The following is a 6,749-nucleotide window of genomic DNA, read 5'->3' as shown; positions in this document are numbered from 1 at the left end:
CCCACTTTGTGCAAACACAACTCGTGCCCAGGTGGGTGAACTCATCACCTCAGCTTTTCACTCCAGAGTATCCCCTCCTTATTTCCCTGTAGATGAACTCAGATCCACTCCTCACCTCCACTGGTCATCCAAGCGTCCATTCTGTTCCCCACAGGCCCTGGTGGCCCCAGGGAGCTCCCTTGGCCTTTCTCCTGCCCCTCTGCAGCCCGAGGTCGCTACACAAACAGTTCTTGTGTCCCCTCTAAATGACCCCGGGTTTTCTGCTCAATGAATGGCATGACCCGTGCCCACTGCTCATGATTCACCCAACCAAAATCAAGAGCAAATGTTGCTTGGGCTTTAAGAACTTGAAATAACTCTGAAGCAAAAGAAATCACCTTTTTCTCCTGGTTTTTATTTTTTCATTTAAGATGCTGGACTTGCCTCTGTGGATGTGTGCTGAGCTCTCACTGCAGGGGACTGTCAGGCCTGAATGGCTGTGAGTTCGTGTTCTTCTCAGTAGGGAATCAGAAATTATTCTTAGACCATAGAATTGTTTTCTGAAACCTTTCCCCTTTCCTCTTTGTGCCTTTGAATTTTTCAGCTGTTCCCTGTTGTCACTTCCCCTGCCTGACTTCTGTGCAGCTCCTAGCTGGGAAAAACTGGGAAAACTTAGGGGGTACAGAGGTGGAATTTTTGGCTGGATTTTTCTAACATTTCTAATTTTGCTGAACTTATTTCCCCAGTGAGAAGAGCACGAACTCACAGCCATGCAGGCCTGACAGTCACTGCGGGAAATCTGACACAGTATTAATAAGTAACCTTTCCTGAGAGCAGTCACCACCCCAGTCCTCCAGCCTTGTCAAATGTTTGCAATGAATGGAGCCAAGTTCTAATCCTTAATCTAAATTTATGTCAGCTTTTGTTAGAAAGATACCGGACAGTAAATCATACAAGAGAATTTAAAAATTGCACAAAGAATAACCGGCCCAGACCAAACCCAACCGCCCCCATCAGTGCTCCACCCCAATTTTAGGAGAAACAGTGATACAGTTTATAAATACTCTCCTTCCACACTATTCAGTCCTTCACCGCACATCCCCAGAGAGGAGTCCCTCAGACCTTGCTCCCCTGAACACCAGGAGAGCTGGAGTTTCACCCAGATCCCACATTCCCATGGCAGTTAATCCCAGCAGGGAGGCAAAGAGGAACCCTGCATCCTCTGACATAGCCCACAGCACGGGCAGCACCAGGAGCCCTCCAGGCTCAGACCTCTGGTGCTGAAGCCTCTGGGCTTTGGCTGATCAAACACCACAGCTCTTGGCAAAGATGCCAGGAGAGTCGTGATTCTTCCTGTCCTGAAAGAGAGGAGGAAAAGAAAATTAAGTCGACTGCAGAAGGATTCCAGCTCTCAACTTCTGCTCTGATTCCTCACTCTGGGGTTTTATCCATGACAAGTGACACCAATTCAGAGTGCCCTTTTCCAGCATTTTTATTCCTAACTATTAAAAGGATGCTCATTTCTCTTATTGTATTCTTTGCTTAATTTTATTAGAGGCATTTTCATCCCAGACCCCACTTGTCAGTTCTTCAATCCTTTAGCACTGGACTTGGCACAAAGGGATACCCGTGGTGCTGCATCACAAGAAATCCCAAAGAGAAACCCCTTCCAAACCTGACGGAGAAAGCTTTCAAGGCACTCCAGAACACAGACAGCTTTTCCTGCCTTGTCAGGCCACACCAATTCTGTCCCATCCACCTGAACTGTGCAGGTGAGGAAAAGGCTTTCCTTGCTCCTCGGGAATCACTGTCTGAGACCACAGATGTCCATCCTGGGCAGCACCTGGAAACAACGTGGGAAAGGCAAAATGAGAGTGTTTTCTATCAGAAAATTACTACTACTAATAAAAATAACAATCAGAACTTCTGGACAAATTTAGTAACATCACTTTGATATGAGAAATACAGGCCATGCCCATCCTTGTAGCCCAGGTGAAAACAGGAAGGAGAACTAGAGGAAAAGCAGAGTCCCTTATTTGATCTCTGGACACAAACTGAGGCCTTTTCCCTGTGAAACCAAACTCACCCTTCCAGGGTTCCTGAGATCAGCTACGAGGAGGCTTTTGGCACTCCAAGAGCAGCTGGGTCACAGCTGGATGCGGCTTGGGTCTGGGAGACACCGTGCTCCTTCTGGAATTATAGCACGCAAATGCCTGCTCCTGGCCCCAGGCCCGGAGATAAAATCTGTGGGGTTTTTCCCTGTGCAACATTGTTCACCCCTCCCAGGTTCCTGAGATCTGCACAGAGGAGGCTTTGGGCACCCCAAAGGCAGCCAGGGTTACAGGTGGGGGCAGCTTGGGGCTGGGAGAAATCCTCATCCATTTGGAATTTTATCAGGCAGAAACCTGGCTGGGTGCACAGGTCTCTGGACACGACCAGTGGCCCTTTCCCCTGTGAAACAAAACTCACCCTGCCAGGCTCCTGAGACCACTTAGGAGGAGGGGTTTGACTCTCCAAGAGCAGTCGCAACGAGAGATGCTCACACAGAAGGCCATGCAGAAGAGGAAACGAGCGCACCCGCAGCCCCCCAAGGCGCGCCCCAACGCCCCAGACCCGGCACTGCCAGCTCGGGCAGTCCCATAAAGCATCCCCCGCCTCCGCAGCGGCGGGACAGGCGGGGCCCGGGGTCCCCGGGTCCGCACGGGCAGTCCCCGCGTCCCGGCCGGTCCCGAGGGTCCCGAGGAAACCGAGCGTGCCCGGAGGCGCGGCAGGACGGCAGCGCAGCGCCGCCTGGCGGCGGAGCAGGAGAGCAGCGCCGGGCCCCATGGCAGTATCGGTACCCGTGCGCCCCCTGCTGTCCGCGGCGATGCAGCGCCCGATGCCGAGTTCCACGCCCGTGTCGCCGAGGGAGAGGGGCACCGCTGGCTGGGGCCTCCCCGCCGACACGGACAGAAGCCGAAGCAGAAGCCCCGGTGCCATTGGCGGCCCCTACCCAGCGGGCCGGGCTCCACCGGGCCCGCGGCCCCGCGCGGTATCGGGTCGTCCCGCTCCCGTCTTCGTCGCACCCGGGCCCTGCTCCTGGCATGAAGCGCGTCACCGCCCCGCGCCGTCCCGCCCCCCGCGCGTCATCGCGTGCGTTCGGCGGCCCGCCCCGGGGGCGGTGCCGGGGGCGCTACCCGGGGCGGTGCCGGGGCAGTGCCGGGGGCGGCACCGGGGGCGGTGCCGGGGCGGTGCCGGGGGCGTTCCCGGTCGCCGTGCCGGGGTAGCCCGGGGAGCGGTTCCGGGAGCGGTTCTGGGGGCGGTGCCGATTGCAGTCCCGGTCACTGTCCCCAGTCCCCGTCCCCAGTCCTGGTCCCGGTCCCAGTCCCCGGTTCCGGTCCCCGATCCTGGTCCCAGTCCCAGTTCCCCATCCCGGAACCCGATCACGGTCCTGGTCCCAGTCCCCAATCCCGGTCCCGGTCCCTGTCTCCAGTCCCCGTCCCCGATCCCGGTTCCGGTCCCTGTCCCAGGTCCCCGTCCGCGATCCCGGTCTCTGTCCCATTTCCCCGTCCCGGTCCCCGATCCCAGTCCCGGTCCACGTCCCCGATCCCGATTTTTCCCCCCCTTTCACACTGATTTTTCCCCCGATTTATCAATGATTTTTTTCCCCATTTTTTCCCATTTCTCACTGATATTTTCCCCCATTTTTCAGGGATTTTTTTCCCCATTTCTCACTGATTTTTTTCCCCATTCTTCATGGAGTTTTCCCCCCGTTTTTCACTGATTTTTCCCCATTTCTCACTGACTTTTTCCCCATTTTCCCCCATTTCTCACTGATATTTTCCCCCATTTTTCATGGATTTTTTCCAGATTTATCCCCATTTCCCACTGATTTTTCCCCATTTTTCATGGACTTTTCCCCCCCGTTTCTTACTTATGTTTTTCCCCGATTTCTCATTGATTTCCCCCCCCCCATTTCGCACTGATTTTTTACCCATTTTTCCCCATTTCTCACTGATTTCTTTCGCCATTTTTCATGGAATTTCCCCACCCATTTCTAACGGATTTTTTCCCCACTTTTCCCCATTTCTCACTGATTTTTCCCCCCATTCTTCAGGGATTTTTTTCCCCATTTCTCACTGATTTTTCCCCCCATTCTTCATGATTTACAGGATACTCTATCGTGAATGGAAAGCAATTAAAGGAAGGGGGGAGGTTACCAGCCACCTGGTCAGCTCAGACAGCAGAGCTGCACACGCTTGTGAGAGCCTGTGAATTATAGCAGGACAAGACATTAAATATATTTACTGATTCTAAATATGCATATGCGGTAATACATGCATTTGGAAAACTATGGGGAAAAAAAAGAGGTTTATTAAGCTGCAGAAGAAAGAAGAAAAAAATTGGTTTACAAGGGATGGCAAGCAGTGGATACCAAAAGCTCTAGCCTTACAATTGTTAAAACAACTTCATTAAAGGAGTCGTTCTGTGCCTTCTTTGGGGTGAGGAAAAAAGGCTGAGGGGGGCTCCGACGTGGTTTGGGGCACCCCAAGGTCCCTGGGAGAGGGAGCCGGGCTGCGCTGGAGGAGCAGGTGAGTCGGGCATGGGGGGGGGGTCATGGTGGGTGCCAGAACATTGAGAGGGAGGGGTGGGTGTAGAATGCATGAAAAACAGAACCTTAAAAAATAGCTAAATATAGTCTAAAAGGAATGTTTTATTGGCTTGTGTTTGGATAGAGGTAGGGTTTTTTTATAGATACTGTAAATAGAAAAGATAAAGAATAAAAATATAGAAGCAAATATAAGAAACCAATATATAAATATATTACATTACATTATATTATGTTATGAAAATAGAAATATATAAATATTCAGACTTTAAAAGGAATGTTTTATTGGTTTTTATTTGGTTAGAGGAGGGTTTTTTGAAAATAATATAGGCAAAAATATACAAATATGCAAAAATAGATACTGACATAAAATGATTATAACTATATATGCATATATATATGTAAGTATAAATCTATAGAAATAAATATAAATATAAAATACATGTATGTAGTATGTAATAGAAATAATTTATCGATTTTAATATGTTATATTAAATAGTATGTTATAATAGAATGTAAATAGCATCTAGTATATTAATATACTAGTAAAAACTACATTAAATAGTATATAAATATAGAATACACAATATAGACATATAAATCTACAGATATAAATATGAAAACTAAATAGAAAAATATATTCAAATATAATTTAAAATAATCGAGTTTTTTGTTTCTATTTGGTTAGAGGCAGAGCTTTTAAAGAAATAATATTAAAAACTATGAACCTCCAAATATAGATGGATATAGATAAAATAGAAATAACATTAGTAATATAAATCTATGTATATAATGAATAATAAAATAATATGGTATATATGATAAATAGAATAGCAATTAAATTGAATATATGAAATATGTCTAGATTATGACTAGAAATTAAATATTAAAAAATAGATGATTTCTATATATAAAAGGTATTTTTTTCATTTGGTCAGAGGCAGGGCATTTTTAGTTTGGGTCGGGGTTTTTTTGGGGCGTTCATTGAGAGGATTTTATGACGGGTGGGGACTCTGGTGCTTGGAACTCTCTCCCTTCTCTGTCTGTCCCTGACAGGGCGGCAGTGCCGGGCTGAGTTGGGCGGCAGTGCTGCCGCCGTGTGGACACGGGCGGGTACTGCACCGTGCCCCTCTCAGGATGGCGGAAGGGCCCGCGGGCCGGGACCCAGCCGTGCGGCAGCGCTCAAGATGGCGGCCTCTCTAGGACCCCGGCGGATAGGCGTTTACATAAAACGCCTGTCCGCGCTCGCCGGCGCCCTCACGCCCGCGGCACCGGGGACCGCGCGGCCGTTGTCGGCACGCTCTGACACGTCCGGGAAAATTGTCGGCGAGCGGATCGGCGTCGGCGATGTAATCAGGCGTCTTTTGCCTACACACTGGGGTCCTGATTTTTTCCCGCCCTTTCTGCCGCCATTTTTGGCAGGTCAGGCGGGGTGCCGCCCGAGGCGCCATTTTGAGAGTCCCGACACGCCTCAAGATGGCGGCCTCTCTAGGACCCCGGCGGATAGGCGTTTACATAAAACGCCTGCCGCGTTCGCCGGCATAAAAATAAATATGCATAAATATAAACATAGACATAAACATGCACAAACGTTAACCTGCATAGATATAAACATAAACATAAACATAAACATAAACATAAACATAAACATAAACATAAACATAAACATAAACATAAACATAAACATAAACATGCAAAACAATAATAATAAATAGAAATAGAAATAGAAATAGAAATACAAACATTAATAAAATCAGTGAGAAAGGGGGTAAAATCAGTGAGAAATGGGGGGGAAAAACCATGAAAAATGATGGAAAAATCAGAGAGAAATGGGGGAAAAATCGGTGAGGAATGGGGAAAAAGATCAACGAAAAATTGGGAAAAATCAGTCAGAAGTGGGGGATAAAAATCAGTGAGAAATGGGGGGAAAAGTCGGTGAGAAATGGGGAAAAAATCAGTGATTAATGGGCGGGAAAATGCATGAAAAATGGGGGAAATAATTCAGAGAGAAATGGGGGCAAATATCAGTGAGAAATGGGGGGGAAAATCAGGAAATAGCCATGAAAATTGGGGGAAACATCCATGAAAAATGGCGGAAAAAATCAATGAAAAATGGCGGAAAAAATCAGTGAGAAATGGGGAAAAATGGGGAAAAAGGAGTGATAAATGGGGGAAAAAATCA

At 48.2% G+C, this 6,749-nt stretch overlaps 1 long non-coding RNA gene across 1 annotated transcript; it reads right to left on the bottom strand.

Annotated features, from left to right (window-relative positions):
- Nucleotides 1–373: 373 nt before the first annotated feature.
- LOC148217676 (uncharacterized) lies at nt 374–3,076 on the bottom strand. The gene is made up of 3 exons (XR_015800864.1): nt 2,972–3,076; nt 1,655–1,822; nt 374–1,337 (listed from the first exon to the last, which is right to left on the bottom strand). It is a non-coding gene; the product is annotated as an uncharacterized LOC148217676 (long non-coding RNA).
- Between the last annotated feature and the right edge of the window lie 3,673 nt (nt 3,077–6,749).

This window comes from Sturnus vulgaris, unplaced genomic scaffold (assembly GCF_052056855.1).
Source record: "Sturnus vulgaris isolate bStuVul1 unplaced genomic scaffold, bStuVul1.hap1 Scaffold_499, whole genome shotgun sequence".
In the NCBI taxonomy this organism is placed as follows: Eukaryota; Metazoa; Chordata; class Aves; order Passeriformes; family Sturnidae; genus Sturnus; species Sturnus vulgaris.
This window is presented reverse-complemented; position numbering and strand designations above follow the sequence as displayed.